Here is a 16915-nt window from a genome sequence, read left to right as displayed (position 1 = left end):
GGTCACGTCGATGTTCGTGCCTTGCCCCCCTCCCGCCGCATAGGTGGGAGAGTTTCCCGGTTTGTTTGCCACCACAAGCTGCAACGACATAATCACTTCTTCCACCTTTCCACCATTTTCGTCCCTTGTGCCACTGTACCATAGGGGGGACTTCGCATTTATATCCGCAGTTATGACAACTCTTCGTCCCTGCAACGCCATAGCCACTCTTGTTAGGTGGTCTAAATGTATGTCGATATCATCTCCATATTGAAAATACATGTTAATGAGTGTTATAGTGCCTGCTGGAGATTGCAGTTCTATGACGTTGCAGTGACTGTTTGAGTACTGCGAAAGTAAGGTTGCCTGCAGTTTTTTGTTGGTGATTACCACAGCTGCTTTGGGGGCATCCCCACAGCTGATGACTTGCCATGTAGTGGCCACAAAAGCAATTTTGCCAGCCAGAGAGTAAGGCTCCTGCAAACAGAGTACATCCAGTCTCCTCTCCTCCACTTCCCTACGGAGTTCCTGCATCACAAGTCGACTGTTGTGCGTATTTAGTTGGCCGACAGATGTCCTAGTCGTCATGGATAATATGTGTGTACACGGTCATATGGCCAGGTCTTGTTCGGATCGAAAGTTATTCTTCCGTTTGCCAGCACTGACTGGACGTATATGTCCTCTAAATCAAATTTCTCTCCCCGTCTTTCAAACAGTTTCTTTAGCAGGTCACGCAGGGCTCCGAAGTCCGTGGGGAGATTCACCGACTTTAGCTGTATTCTATCTACAGCCTCCATCACCGAGAAGGTTACCTTTCTGCCGTTCTCATGTCCAATTCGGACCACATGTCTCAAGGCAGTGGTCAGGGTTGCCGGCTGCTCCAGTCTTGCCAGCTGCATCGTAAATTCGAGGTTTGGGTACACCCTCACCGGATCGACAGGCGGAAGCCTGACAATTGATGTATCAGAGGTGCAACCCACACTCGAACTTGTGACTATATTTTCCTGTATGGATGGTTTTTCAATTTTCTCCTTGGGGGTTGCCGCTACCACAGGATGCCCTTGCCGTGGATGGTCTGTTTTCGGCTCAGATCCCCGGCTTCGAGGGGAGGGAGCCATGAGTGGCATGGGAAATTCTGTTTGCTGTCCTTTATCTACCATGAATACATCTGTCTGGACAGCGGTGTCTGCTGTTTCGACTTCTGAGCTCGATAGCGATCTCAGAAATTCCCTGAATTTATGAGCCCTCATAGCATCCCTCCTTCTCTTGCTCGGGGATTTTCGCTTTGGCATCCTGTAGGTTGTGTCAGACTCAACCATAATCAATTCTGGATATTAGGCGTTGTTCTAACATCCTGTATGTAGGGCAACTCCGTCCTGTAGCTCCACATGGTTTTTTCCCTCTGCTCTTACAGGGAATACAAACACTGGCAGCCTTGCAGTCCTTTCGTACGTGTCCATTGTCACCGCACTTGGAGCACGCCGACCCCCTGGTGCAGTGCCTGAGAATGTGGTCCAAGTCCCCACAATTGTGGCAACGAGGTACCACGATGTAATCCCTTACATTAATTGCATGAAACCCAACATATAGTCTGCCCATTCCAGTAATTTGCTTCCACATTTGTGGATTTACCTCGGCCACGTGATGGACAACGTCCCGATCACGGGGTCCTGTTTTGAATTTGAGTTTGAATTTATTATTGAATTCTTCCGCGTTCATGCTTTCAAAATTTTGTCCCCTTATTGTCTCACTTAACTCATCGTTAGTCATTATAGTTGGCACGTCATATAATATCACCAAAGGATTCCTTTTCCGTGGAGGTTCACATTTCATTACTGCATTCAGTTTTTGGTTTTTTAGTAATTTTTCCTTATCTTCTTCTGAGGCTACTTCTACTATTACAGAGTTCTTGCTGGGTTTAACTTTCTTGATTCTTATTTTGTCCTTTACAGGATCTATTGTGGTAGTTAGAAGTTCTTGTAGCTTTTTTACACTTGTGTCCTGTCCTGGCAGCGTCCGAAGAAAAACTGCCGTGTCTTGTCTCTTTGCTACCCTGTCGATTGTATCTTTTGTGGTAGTTGGCTTAATGGGCGCTTGCGCAGCCACTGCCGCCCAGGATTTGGCTGGTTGTTTTCGCAGCCTGCTGTTTTCTTTTTCTAGTTCTTCTAAACGGCCTTCTAATTTTGCATGGGCAATAGCCCAGGCCGAAAGTTCATTCTTAATAATGGTCAAGGCAGCCTGACTGATCTTGCCATTTTTCACGTTCTGGTCAATCAACAGGGCGATTCTGTTATGCCTCTGTGCGACGGTTTCAGTATCAACATCTGCCTGCCCCACCTCGTCTTGTGGAGAGGGATCAGGCACAGCGGAAGCCCTCGAAAGCGCACTCGAATCACTCGTTATAGTTGTAGCCATGATTAACGAGTGATAAAGAAGAAAGTGGGAGCCCGTCTCTTGCCCCGGACCGGCTCCTCTGGCATGGGGGGGGACTTCTTGCAGCTCGCCCACCGACCTCGCCCCAAGGTCAAGGGCCCTATCGAACTGCCGGGTTCAGCACGCCGTTGCCAGCGCACTGGTCCCCATCGATGGCTTCGTCATCGGCGATTTCACGCGACGCTCCTCGGCAATTGCACCCCGCACTCCGGAGAGGCGGATGCACCTCTCGCCCTTCGCCGCCTACTAGCCCGAGTTTCCACCTTACGGCCAAGGACCCACTCCTACTCAGGTGGCGGGCCGGTCCCCCAGACGTTCGGCGGTCTGGACCCAGTTAACCTGGCCCAGGCGATGTCACCACCTCCTGGGTTTGGCAGAACACGCCCCGGTTACCCAGGGGCGCGGCGAAGCACCCTTGCCGACTCGCGCCGCGATCCCACGCCGACAAACGAAGTCGCCGGCATGCAGAGCTCCTGCTGGTCTGGGCCCTGCGAACAGAAAGGGAAAGATGTTCGTCCCTCGACACAGCTCCCCCTGTGCCACGCACCCTTCGCTTTCGCATCGGGTTGGGTCGCAGCTCTCCCTTTTGTCGCACGGCAAAATGCCGAGCTTAACGTCTGGCACCACGGGAAGGCGGAAAGAGCCACTTGGGAAGGAGAGGTTGTAAGAGACACATCACTTCCCCTGTGAGGAGTGCCGCGGCACGCCCGTCTGGAAGCGATACGCCCCAGTGCGAGCCTCCGTGCCTTACGGCGCGCCGGCTACGGGCGGGCCCGCGCCGAACGCGCCGTCGAGCGACCGACCTCACGCCAGACAGATAAAGCATTTGCCAAGCATTTGCCAAAGCGGTACAGCATAAGGTGGGACGAGGCAGTCTGAATTACATTTTATAGAAGAATTTCTCACATATCTCAGAGCCTCTCGCGGTCGTCGTCGTCGTCGTCGTCGCCGCCGCCGCCGCCGCTTCTGCAGAAGTAGCAAATGGCCATGGTAGCAAATGCGGCGAGGGACGCCCTGCCTTCGATTCCGAATGCACAAAGTGTGTGGTCTTGTTTCCCAGTCTATATTTGGTCGGTCTCGTAAGAGGTTGAATGTAACGTTTGGGTGGGAAAGAGCAAGGGGCAGCGGCTGTGTGGAACGAAAACACTATTCCTCATGGGTGTGAGCGTTACGAGATGAGTCGTATACAAGTTACACTTGGTCGCTAGTGACCGTGTGGCCGAATGGATAAGGCGTCGCTCTTCGGAGCTGAAGATTACGGGTTCGAGTGCTGTCACGCTCGGTTTTTTTCCCGTTCTGAAAAAGAAACATACCGTTTTAATGTAGCAATTGAGCAGTACGAAACCGTCTGAATGTTTCTGTTGAGCATTTTCTGCTTGGAGATGCTCTTGAGCTTGAAACACACACAACAAGACCGGTGTTAACTAGCGAAATGGTCGGCAGAGTGCCGTCACCGCGAGTTTTGACTGGCACTTGCACATCTAAAACGACGTCGGAAAGTAACTCGTTCGGCTTTTGAGCCACATCAAGTATGTGTGTTAATTTTGACGCCACTAGCTCTGCAGGTTGTCATGCAATTCCATTACCTCTCAGAAATGATTATGAAATAAAACTGAAGTACATGACGAGTGTGACGTTAGGAAAACATTAGGCAGCATGGAGAGATTCTGTATGGGACCACACAACCCAAACGAGTACTGTGTGACGTGCTAACCCGCAGGTTTTCTCCGAGGCAGCCGGCTAGCTCAGTCGGTAGAGCATGATATTCTTAATCTCAGGGTCGAGGGTTCGAGCCCCACGCTGGGCGGAACGGAATTTTGTTCCGCTGCAGATGTAAATTACCGTTTTTCAGATTAACGTGATGTAATGGAAATAGCAACTTTTACTTTGCCTACGTCTCTGTCAGTCGCAAGAAAACTGTATTTGAAGGTAAAGGTGATTTTGTAGACATGTGTGAAAGACGTGTTCTGAAATGCAAGTGTTGTTGTTTGGAGAGCACATCGGTTACGTGTCAGATGTGTAGCCAAGCAGTAATGGATCGCCATAGCTGCAAGTAGTAGTCGGTAATATGAAGTGTTGTCAGCTCAAGTCTGATGATCCAGACGACCGTAAGGACGAAGTACACAAGGGTACCGCTAGGCCGCGGCTCTTTAGCTCAGTGGTAGAGCACTGGTCTAGTAAACCAGGGGTCGTGAGTTCCCATCCTCAGAGGAGGAAGAAGAATTTTGGAAATCAGTTGCGCGTCGTGGCCGTATAGCAAACAGTGTCTGTGATGACGAACAATTAGCGACAAGCGTTTTATTAAGAATTACGCTCAGATGTGATTAAGGCGAATGGCGCAGATAAAGCATTTTCCAAAGCGGTACAGCATAAGGTTGGACAAGGCAGTCTGAATTACATTTTATAGACAAATTTCTCACATATCTCAGAGCCTCTCGCGGTTGTCGTCGTCGTCGTCGTCGTCGTCGTCGTCGTCGCCGCCGCCGCTTCTGCAGAAGTAGCAAATGGCCATGGTAGCAAATGCGGCGAGGGACGCCCTGCCTTCGATTCCGAATGCACAAAGTGTGTGGTCTTGGTTCCCTGTCTATATTTGGTCGATCTCGTAAGAGGTTGAATTTAACGTTTGTGTGGGAAAGAGCAAGGGGCAGCGGCTGTGTGGAACGAAAACACTATTCCTCAGGGGTGTGAGCGTTACGAGATGAGTCATATACAAGTTATACTTGGTCGCTAGTGACCGTGTGGCCGAATGGATAAGGCGTCGGACTTTGGATCTGAAGATTACAGGTTCGAATGCTGTCACGCTCGGTTTTTTTCCAGTTCTGAAAAAGAAACATACCGTTTTAATGTAGCAATTGAGCAGTACGAAACCGTCTGAATGTTTCTGTTGAGCATTTTCTGCTTGGAGATGCTCTTGAGCTTGAAACACACACAACAAGACCGGTGTTAACTAGCGAAATGGTCGGCAGAGTGCCGTCACCGCGAGTTTTGACTGGCACTTGCACATCTAAAACGACGTCGGAAAGTAACTCGTTCGGCTTTTGAGCCACATCAAGTATGTGTGTTAATTTTGACGCCACTAGCTCTGCAGGTTGTCATGCAATTCCATTACCTCTCAGAAATGATTATGAAATAAAACTGAAGTACATGACGAGTGTGACGTTAGGAAAACATTAGGCAGCATGGAGAGATTCTGTATGGGACCACCCAACCCAAACGAGTACTGTGTGACGTGCTAACCCGCAGGTATTCTCCGAAGCAGCCGGCTAGCTCAGTCGGTAGAGCATGATATTCTTAATCTCAGGGTCGAGGGTTCGAGCCCCACGCTGGGCGGAACGGAATTTTGTTCCGCTGCAGATGTAAATTACCGTTTTTCAGATTAACGTGATGTAATGGAAATAGCAACTTTTACTTTGCCTACGTCTCTGTCAGTCGCAAGAAAATTGTATTTGAAGGTAAAGGTGATTTTGTAGACATGTGTGAAAGACGTGTTCTGAAATGCAAGTGTTGTTGTTTGGAGAGCACATCGGTTACGTGTCAGATGTGTAGCCAAGCAGTAATGGATCGCCATAGCTGCAAGTAGTAGTCGGTAATATGAAGTGTTGTCAGCTCAAGTCTGATGATCCAGACGACCGTAAGGACGAAGTACACAAGGGTACCGCTAGGCCGCGGCTCTTTAGCTCAGTGGTAGAGCACTGGTCTAGTAAACCAGGGGTTGTGAGTTCCCATCCTCAGAGGAGAAAGAAGAATTTTGGAAATCAGTTGCGCGTCGTGGCCGTATAGCAAACAGTGTCTGTGATGACGAACAATTAGCGACAAGCGTTTTATTAAGAATTACGCTCAGATGTGATTAAGGCGAATGGCGCAGATAAAGCATTTGCCAAAGCGGTACAGCATAAGGTGGGACGAGGCAGTCTGAATTACATTTTATAGAAGAATTTCTCACATATCTCAGAGCCTCTCGCGGTCGTCGTCGTCGTCGTCGTCGTCGTCGCCGCCGCCGCCGCTTCTGCAGAAGTAGCAAATGGCCATGGTAGCAAATGCGGCGAGGGACGCCCTGCCTTCGATTCCGAATGCACAAAGTGTGTGGTCTTGTTTCCCAGTCTATATTTGGTCGGTCTCGTAAGAGGTTGAATGTAACGTTTGGGTGGGAAAGAGCAAGGGGCAGCGGCTGTGTGGAACGAAAACACTATTCCTCAGGGGTGTGAGCGTTACGAGATGAGTCGTATACAAGTTATACTTGGTCGCTAGTGACCGTGTGGCCGAGTGGATAAGGCGTCGCTCTTCGGAGCTGAAGATTACGGGTTCGAATGCTGTCACGCTCGGTTTTTTTCCAGTTCTGAAAAAGAAACATACCTTTTTAATGTAGCAATTGAGCAGTACGAAACCGTCTGAATGTTTCTGTTGACCATTTTCTGCTTGGAGATGCTCTTGAGCTTGAAACACACACAACAAGACCGGTGTTAACTAGCGAAATGGTCGGCAGAGTGCCGTCACCGCGAGTTTTGACTGGCACTTGCACATCTAAAACGACGTCGGAAAGTAACTCGTTCGGCTTTTGAGCCACATCAAGTATGTGTGTTAATTTTGACGCCACTAGCTCTGCAGGTTGTCATGCAATTCCATTACCTCTCAGAAATGATTATGAAATAAAACTGAAGTACATGACGAGTGTGACGTTAGGAAAACATTAGGCAGCATGGAGAGATTCTGTATGGGACCACCCAACCCAAACGAGTACTGTGTGACGTGCTAACCCGCAGGTATTCTCCGAGGCAGCCGGCTAGCTCAGTCGGTAGAACATGATATTCTTAATCTCAGGGTCGAGGGTTCGAGCCCCACGCTGGGCGGAACGGAATTTTGTTCCGCTGCAGATGTAAATTACCGTTTTTCTGATTAACGTGATGTAATGGAAATAGCAACTTTTACTTTGCCTACGTCTCTGTCAGTCGCAAGAAAACTGTATTTGAAGGTAAAGGTGATTTTGTAGACATGTGTGAAAGACGTGTTCTGAAATGCAAGTGTTGTTGTTTGGAGAGCACATCGGTTACGTGTCAGATGTGTAGCCAAGCAGTAATGGATCGCCATAGCTGCAAGTAGTAGTCGGTAATATGAAGTGTTGTCAGCTCAAGTCTGATGATCCAGACGACCGTAAGGACGAAGTACACAAGGGTACCGCTAGGCCGCGGCTCTTTAGCTCAGTGGTAGAGCACTGGTCTAGTAAACCAGGGGTCGTGAGTTCCCATCCTCAGAAGAGGAAGAAGAATTTTGGAAATCAGTTGCGCGTCGTGGCCGTATAGCAAACAGTGTCTGTGATGACGAACAATTAGCGACAAGCGTTTTATTAAGAATTACGCTCAGATGTGATTAAGGCGAATGGCGCAGATAAAGCATTTTCCAAAGCGGTACAGCATAAGGTTGGACAAGGCAGTCTGAATTACATTTTATAGAAGAATTTCTCACATATCTCAGAGCCTCTCGCGGTCGTCGTCGTCGTCGTCGTCGTCGTCGTCGTCGTCGTCGTCGCCGCCGCCGCCGCTTCTGCAGAAGTAGCAAATGGCCATGGTAGCAAATGCGGCGAGGGACGCCCTGCCTTCGATTCCGAATGCACAAAGTGTGTGGTCTTGGTTCCCTGTCTATATTTGGTCGATCTCGTAAGAGGTTGAATTTAACGTTTGTGTGGGAAAGAGCAAGGGGCAGCGGCTGTGTGGAACGAAAACACTATTCCTCAGGGGTGTGAGCGTTACGAGATGAGTCGTATACAAGTTATACTTGGTCGCTAGTGACCGTGTGGCCGAATGGATAAGGCGTCGGACTTTGGATCTGAAGATTACAGGTTCGAATGCTGTCACGCTCGGTTTTTTTCCAGTTCTGAAAAAGAAACATACCGTTTTAATGTAGCAATTGAGCAGTACGAAACCGTCTGAATGTTTCTGTTGAGCATTTTCTGCTTGGAGATGCTCTTGAGCTTGAAACACACACAACAAGACCGGTGTTAACTAGCGAAATGGTCGGCAGAGTGCCGTCACCGCGAGTTTTGACTGGCACTTGCACATCTAAAACGACGTCGGAAAGTAACTCGTTCGGCTTTTGAGCCACATCAAGTATGTGTGTTAATTTTGACGCCACTAGCTCTGCAGGTTGTCATGCAATTCCATTACCTCTCAGAAATGATTATGAAATAAAACTGAAGTACATGACGAGTGTGACGTTAGGAAAACATTAGGCAGCATGGAGAGATTCTGTATGGGACCACCCAACCCAAACGAGTACTGTGTGACGTGCTAAACCGCAGGTATTCTCCGAAGCAGCCGGCTAGCTCAGTCGGTAGAGCATGATATTCTTAATCTCAGGGTCGAGGGTTCGAGCCCCACGCTGGGCAGAACGGAATTTTGTTCCTCTGCAGATGTAAATTACCGTTTTTCAGATTAACGTAATGTAATGGAAATAGCAACTTTTACTTTGCCTACGTCTCTGTCAGTCGCAAGAAAATTGTATTTGAAGGTAAAGGTGATTTTGTAGACATGTGTGAAAGACGTGTTCTGAAATGCAAGTGTTGTTGTTTGGAGAGCACATCGGTTACGTGTCAGATGTGTAGCCAAGCAGTAATGGATCGCCATAGCTGCAAGTAGTAGTCGGTAATATGAAGTGTTGTCAGCTCAAGTCTGATGATCCAGACGACCGTAAGGACGAAGTACACAAGGGTACCGCTAGGCCGCGGCTTCTTAGCTCAGTGGTAGAGCACTGGTCTAGTAAACCAGGGGTCGTGAGTTCCCATCCTCAGAGGAGGAAGAAGAATTTTGGAAATCAGTTGCGAGTCGTGGCCGTATAGCAAACAGTGTCTGTGATGACGAACAATTAGCGACAAGCGTTTTATTAAGAATTACGCTCAGATGTGATTAAGGCGAATGGCGCAGATAAAGCATTTGCCAAAGCGGTACAGCATAAGGTGGGTCGAGGCAGTCTGAATTACATTTTATAGAAGAATTTCTCACGTATCTCAGAGCCTCTCGCGGTCGTCGTCGTCGTCGTCGTCGTCGTCGTCGCCGCCGCCGCCGCTTCTGCAGAAGTAGCAAATGGCCATGGTAGCAAATGCGGCGAGGGACGCCCTGCCTTCGATTCCGAATGCACAAAGTGTGTGGTCTTGGTTCCCTGTCTATATTTGGTCGGTCTCGTAAGAGGTTGAATGTAACGTTTGGGTGGGAAAGAGCAAGGGGCAGCGGCTGTGTGGAACGAAAACACTATTCCTCAGGGGTGTGAGCGTTACGAGATCAGTCGTATACAAGTTATACTTGGTCGCTAGTGACCGTGTGGCCGAATGGATAAGGCGTCGCTCTTCGGAGCTGAAGATTACGGGTTCGAATGCTGTCACGCTCCGTTTTTTTCCAGTTCTGAAAAAGAAACATACCGTTTTAATGTAGCAATTGAGCAGTACGAAACCGTCTGAATGTTTCTGTTGAGCATTTTCTGCTTGGAGATGCTCTTGAGCTTGAAACACACACAACAAGACCGGTGTTAACTAGCGAAATGGTCGGCAGAGTGCCGTCACCGCGAGTTTTGACTGGCACTTGCACATCTAAAACGACGTCGGAAAGTAACTCGTTCGGCTTTTGAGCCACATCAAGTATGTGTGTTAATTTTGACGCCACTAGCTCTGCAGGTTGTCATGCAATTCCATTACCTCTCAGAAATGATTATGAAATAAAACTGAAGTACATGACGAGTGTGACGTTAGGAAAACATTAGGCAGCATGGAGAGATTCTGTATGGGACCACCCAACCCAAACGAGTACTGTGTGACGTGCTAACCCGCAGGTATTCTCCGAGGCAGCCGGCTAGCTCAGTCGGTAGAGCATGATATTCTTAATCTCAGAGTCGAGGGTTCGAGCCCCACGCTGGGCGGAACGGAATTTTGTTCCGCTGCAGATGTAAATTACCGTTTTTCAGATTAACGTGATGTAATGGAAATAGCAACTTTTACTTTGCCTACGTCTCTGTCAGTCGCAAGAAAATTGTATTTGAAGGTAAAGGTGATTTTGTAGACATGTGTGAAAGACGTGTTCTGAAATGCAAGTGTTGTTGTTTGGAGAGCACATCGGTTACGTGTCAGATGTGTAGCCAAGCAGTAATGGATCGCCATAGCTGCAAGTAGTAGTCGGTAATATGAAGTGTTGTCAGCTCAAGTCTGATGATCCAGACGACCGTAAGGACGAAGTACACAAGGGTACCGCTAGGCCGCGGCTCTTTAGCTCAGTGGTAGAGCACTGGTCTAGTAAACCAGGGGTTGTGAGTTCCCATCCTCAGAGGAAGAAGAAGAATTTTGGAAATCAGTTGCGCGTCGTGGCCGTATAGCAAACAGTGTCTGTGATGACGAACAATTAGCGACAAGCGTTTTATTAAGAATTACGCTCAGATGTGATTAAGGCGAATGGCGCAGATAAAGCATTTGCCAAAGCGGTACAGCATAAGGTGGGACGAGGCAGTCTGAATTACATTTTATAGAAGAATTTCTCACATATCTCAGAGCCTCTCGCGGTCGTCGTCGTCGTCGTCGTCGTCGTCGTCGTCGTCGTCGTCGTCGCCGCCGCCGCCGCTTCTGCAGAAGTAGCAAATGGCCATGGTAGCAAATGCGGCGAGGGACACCCTGCCTTCGATTCCGAATGCACAAAGTGTGTGGTCTTGGTTCCCTGTCTATATTTGGTCGGTCTCGTAAGAGGTTGAATGTAACGTTTGGGTGGGAAAGAGCAAGGGGCAGCGGCTGTGTGGAACGAAAACACTATTCCTCATGGGTGTGAGCGTTACGAGATGAGTCGTATACAAGTTATACTTGGTCGCTAGTGACCGTGTGGCCGAATGGATAAGGCGTCGCTCTTCGGAGCTGAAGATTACGGGTTCGAATGCTGTCACGCTCGGTTTTTTTCCAGTTCTGAAAAAGAAACATACCGTTTTAATGTAGCAATTGAGCAGTACGAAACCGTCTGAATGTTTCTGTTGAGCATTTTCTGCTTGGAGATGCTCTTGAGCTTGAAACACACACAACAAGACCGGTGTTAACTAGCGAAATGGTCGGCAGAGTGCCGTCACCGCGAGTTTTGACTGGCACTTGCACATCTAAAACGACGTCGGAAAGTAACTCGTTCGGCTTTTGAGCCACATCAAGTATGTGTGTTAATTTTGACGCCACTAGCTCTGCAGGTTGTCATGCAATTCCATTACCTCTCAGAAATGATTATGAAATAAAACTGAAGTACATGACGAGTGTGACGTTAGGAAAACATTAGGCAGCATGGAGAGATTCTGTATGGGACCACCCAACCCAAACGAGTACTGTGTGACGTGCTAACCCGCAGGTATTCTCCGAGGCAGCCGGCTAGCTCAGTCGGTAGAGCATGATATTCTTAATCTCAGGGTCGAGGGTTCGAGCCCCACGCTGGGCGGAACGGAATTTTGTTCCGCTGCAGATGTAAATTACCGTTTTTCAGATTAACGTGATGTAATGGAAATAGCAACTTTTACTTTGCCTACGTCTCTGTCAGTCGCAAGAAAATTGTATTTGAAGGTAAAGGTGATTTTGTAGACATGTGTGAAAGACGTGTTCTGAAATGCAAGTGTTGTTGTTTGGAGAGCACATCGGTTACGTGTCAGATGTGTAGCCAAGCAGTAATGGATCGCCATAGCTGCAAGTAGTAGTCGGTAATATGAAGTGTTGTCAGCTCAAGTCTGATGATCCAGACGACCGTAAGGACGAAGTACACAAGGGTACCGCTAGGCCGCGGCTCTTTAGCTCAGTGGTAGAGCACTGGTCTAGTAAACCAGGGGTCGTGAGTTCCCATCCTCAGAAGAGGAAGAAGAATTTTGGAAATCAGTTGCGCGTCGTGGCCGTATAGCAAACAGTGTCTGTGATGACGAACAATTAGCGACAAGCGTTTTATTAAGAATTACGCTCAGATGTGATTAAGGCGAATGGCGCAGATAAAGCATTTGCCAAAGCGGTACAGCATAAGGTGGGTCGAGGCAGTCCGAATTACATTTTATAGAAGAATTTCTCACGTATCTCAGAGCCTCTCGCGGTCGTCGTCGTCGTCGTCGTCGTCGTCGTCGTCGTCGTCGTCGTCGCCGCCGCCGCCGCTTCTGCAGAAGTAGCAAATGGCCATGGTAGCAAATGCGGCGAGGGACGCCCTGCCTTCGATTCCGAATGCACAAAGTGTGTGGTCTTGGTTCCCTGTCTATATTTGGTCGGTCTCGTAAGAGGTTGAATGTAACGTTTGGGTAGGAAAGAGCAAGGGGCAGCGGCTGTGTGGAACGAAAACACTATTCCTCAGGGGTGTGAGCGTTACGAGATGAGTCGTATACAAGTTATACTTGGTCGCTAGTGACCGTGTGGCCGAATGGATAAGGCGTCGCTCTTCGGAGCTGAAGATTACGGGTTCGAATGCTGTCACGCTTCGTTTTTTTCCAGTTCTGAAAAAGAAACATACCGTTTTAATGTAGCAATTGAGCAGTACGAAACCGTCTGAATGTTTCTGTTGAGCATTTTCTGCTTGGAGATGCTCTTGAGCTTGAAACACACACAACAAGACCGGTGTTAACTAGCGAAATGGTCGGCAGAGTGCCGTCACCGCGAGTTTTGACTGGCACTTGCACATCTAAAACGACGTCGGAAAGTAACTCGTTCGGCTTTTGAGCCACATCAAGTATGTGTGTTAATTTTGACGCCACTAGCTCTGCAGGTTGTCATGCAATTCCATTACCTCTCAGAAATGATTATGAAATAAAACTGAAGTACATGACGAGTGTGACGTTAGGAAAACATTAGGCAGCATGGAGAGATTCTGTATGGGACCACCCAACCCAAACGAGTACTGTGTGACGTGCTAACCCGCAGGTATTCTCCGAGGCAGCCGGCTAGCTCAGTCGGTAGAGCATGATATTCTTAATCTCAGGGTCGAGGGTTCGAGCCCCACGCTGGGCAGAACAGAATTTTGTTCCGCTGCAGATGTAAATTACCGTTTTTCAGATTAACGTGATGTAATGGAAATAGCAACTTTTACTTTGCCTACGTCTCTGTCAGTCGCAAGAAAACTGTATTTGAAGGTAAAGGTGATTTTGTAGACATGTGTGAAAGACGTGTTCTGAAATGCAAGTGTTGTTGTTTGGAGAGCACATCGGTTACGTGTCAGATGTGTAGCCAAGCAGTAATGGATCGCCATAGCTGCAAGTAGTAGTCGGTAATATGAAGTGTTGTCAGCTCAAGTCTGATGATCCAGACGACCGTAAGGACGAAGTACACAAGGGTACCGCTAGGCCGCGGCTCTTTAGCTCAGTGGTAGAGCACTGGTCTAGTAAACCAGGGGTTGTGAGTTCCCATCCTCAGAGGAGGAAGAAGAATTTTGGAAATCAGTTGCGCGTCGTGGCCGTATAGCAAACAGTGTCTGTGATGACGAACAATTAGCGACAAGCGTTTTATTAAGAATTACGCTCAGATGTGATTAAGGCGAATGGCGCAGATAAAGCATTTGCCAAAGCGGTACAGCATAAGGTGGGACGAGGCAGTCTGAATTACATTTTATAGAAGAATTTCTCACATATCTCAGAGCCTCTCGCGGTCGTCGTCGTCGTCGTCGTCGTCGTCGTCGTCGTCGCCGCCGCCGCCGCTTCTGCAGAAGTAGCAAATGGCCATGGTAGGAAATGCGGCGAGGGACGCCCTGCCTTCGATTCCGAATGCACAAAGTGTGTGGTCTTGGTTCCCTGTCTATATTTGGTCGGTCTCGTAAGAGGTTGAATGTAACGTTTGGGTGGGAAAGAGCAAGGGGCAGCGGCTGTGTGGAACGAAAACACTATTCCTCAGGGGTGTGAGCGTTACGAGATGAGTCGGAAAGAAGTTATACTTGGTCGCTAGTGACCGTGTGGCCGAATGGATAAGGCGTCGCTCTTCGGAGCTGAAGATTATGGGTTCGAATGCTGTCACGCTCGGTTTTTTTCCAGTTCTGAAAAAGAAACATACCGTTTTAATGTAGCAATTGAGCAGTACGAAACCGTCTGAATGTTTCTGTTGACCATTTTCTGCTTGGAGATGCTCTTGAGCTTGAAACACACACAACAAGACCGGTGTTAACTAGCGAAATGGTCGGCAGAGTGCCGTCACCGCGAGTTTTGACTGGCACTTGCACATCTAAAACGACGTCGGAAAGTGACTCGTTCGGCTTTTGAGCCACATCAAGTATGTGTGTTAATTTTGACGCCACTAGCTCTGCAGGTTGTCATGCACTTCCATTACCTCTCAGAAATGATTATGAAATAAAACTGAAGTACATGACGAGTGTGACGTTAGGAAAACATTAGGCAGCATGGAGAGATTCTGTATGGGACCACCCAACCCAAACGAGTACTGTGTGACGTGCTAACCCGCAGGTATTCTCCGAGGCAGCCGGCTAGCTCAGTCGGTAGAGCATGATATTCTTAATCTCAGGGTCGAGGGTTCGAGCCCCACGTTGGGCGGAACAGAATTTTGTTCCGCTGCAGATGTAAATTACCGTTTTTCAGATTAACGTGATGTAATGGAAATAGCAACTTTTACTTTGCCTACGTCTCTGTCAGTCGCAAGAAAACTGTATTTGAAGGTAAAGGTGATTTTGTAGACATGTGTGAAAGACGTGTTCTGAAATGCAAGTGTTGTTGTTTGGAGAGCACATCGGTTACGTGTCAGATGTGTAGCCAAGCAGTAATGGATCGCCATAGCTGCAAGTAGTAGTCGGTAATATGAAGTGTTGTCAGCTCAAGTCTGATGATCCAGACGACCGTAAGGACGAAGTACGCAAGAGTACCGCTAGGCCGCGGCTCTTTAGCTCAGTGGTAGAGCACTGGTCTAGTAAACCAGGGGTCGTGAGTTCCCATCCTCAGAGGAGGAAGAAGAATTTTGGAAATCAGTTGCGCGTCGTGGCCGTATAGCAAACAGTGTCTGTGATGACGAACAATTAGCGACAAGCGTTTTATTAAGAATTACGCTCAGATGTGATTAAGGCGAATGGCGCAGATAAAGCATTTTCCAAAGCGGTACAGCATAAGGTTGGACAAGGCAGTCTGAATTACATTTTATAGATAAATTTCTCACATATCTCAGAGCCTCTCGCGGTTGTCGTCGTCGTCGTCGTCGTCGTTGTCGTCGTCGCCGCCGCCGCTTCTGCAGAAGTAGCAAATGGCCATGGTAGCAAATGCGGCGAGGGACGCCCTGCCTTCGATTCCGAATGCACAAAGTGTGTGGTCTTGGTTCCCTGTCTATATTTGGTCGATCTCGTAAGAGGTTGAATTTAACGTTTGGGTGGGAAAGAGCAAGCTGCAGCGGCTGTGTGGAACGAAAACACTATTCCTCAGGGGTGTGAGCGTTACGAGATGAGTCGTATACAAGTTATACTTGGTCGCTAGTGACCGTGTGGCCGAATGGATAAGGCGTCGGACTTCGTATCTGAAGATTACAGGTTCGAATGCTGTCACGCTCAGTTTTTTTCCTGTTCTGAGAAAGAAACATACCGTTTTAATGTAGCAATTGAGCAGTACGAAACCGTCTGAATGTTTCTGTTGAGCATTTTCTGCTTGGAGATGCTCTTGAGCTTGAAACACACACAACAAGACCGGTGTTAACTAGCGAAATGGTCGGCAGATTGCCGTCACCGCGAGTTTTGACTGGCACTTGCACATCTAAAACAACGTCGGAAAGTAACTCGTTCGGCTATTGAGTCACATCAAGTATGTGTGTTAATTTTGACGCCACTAGCTCTGCAGGTTGTCATGCAATTCCTTTACCTCTCAGAAATGATTATGAAATAAAACTGAAGTACATGACGAGTGTGACGTTAGGAAAACATTAGGCAGCATGGAGAGATTCTGTATGGGACCACCCAACCCAAACGAGTACTGTGTGACGTGCTAACCCGCAGGTATTCTCCGAGGCAGCCGGCTAGCTCAGTCGGTAGAGCATGATATTCTTAATCTCAGGGTCGTGGGATCGAGCCCCACGCTGGGCGGAGCGGAATTTTGTTCTGCTGCAGATGTAAATTACCGTTTTTCTGATTAACGTGATGTAATGGAAATAGCAACTTTTAACTTTGCCTACGTCTCTGTCAGTCGCAAGAAAACTCTATTTGAAAGGAAAGGTGATTTTGTAGACATGTGTGAAAGACATGTTCTGAAATGCAAGTGTTGTTGTTTGGAGAGCACATCGGTTACGTGTCAGATGTGTAGCCAAGCAGTAATGGATCGCCATAGCTGCAAGTAGTAGTCGGTAATATGAAGTGTTGTCAGCTCAAGTCTGATGATCCAGACGACCGTAAGGACGAAGTACACAAGGGTACCGCTAGGCCGCGGCTCTTTAGCTCAGTGATAGAGCACTGGTCTAGTAAACCAGGGATCGTGAGTTCCCATCCTCAGAGGAGGAAGAAGAATTTTGGAAATCAGTTGCGCGTCGTGGCCGTATAGCAAACAGTGTCTGTGATGACGAACAATTAGCGAC

The 16915-nt window shown here is 48.2% G+C and overlaps 1 non-coding gene across 1 annotated transcript; it reads left to right on the top strand.

The window, feature by feature from the left end:
• Window positions 1-16357: 16357 nt before the first annotated feature.
• Trnak-cuu (transfer RNA lysine (anticodon CUU)) lies at window positions 16358-16430 on the top strand. The gene has a single exon. It is a non-coding gene; the product is annotated as a tRNA-Lys (tRNA).
• The last annotated feature ends 485 nt before the right edge of the window (window positions 16431-16915 follow it).

The sequence above is a fragment of the Schistocerca gregaria genome, chromosome 1 (assembly GCF_023897955.1).
Source record: "Schistocerca gregaria isolate iqSchGreg1 chromosome 1, iqSchGreg1.2, whole genome shotgun sequence".
Classification (NCBI taxonomy): domain Eukaryota; kingdom Metazoa; phylum Arthropoda; class Insecta; order Orthoptera; family Acrididae; genus Schistocerca; species Schistocerca gregaria.
This window is presented reverse-complemented; position numbering and strand designations above follow the sequence as displayed.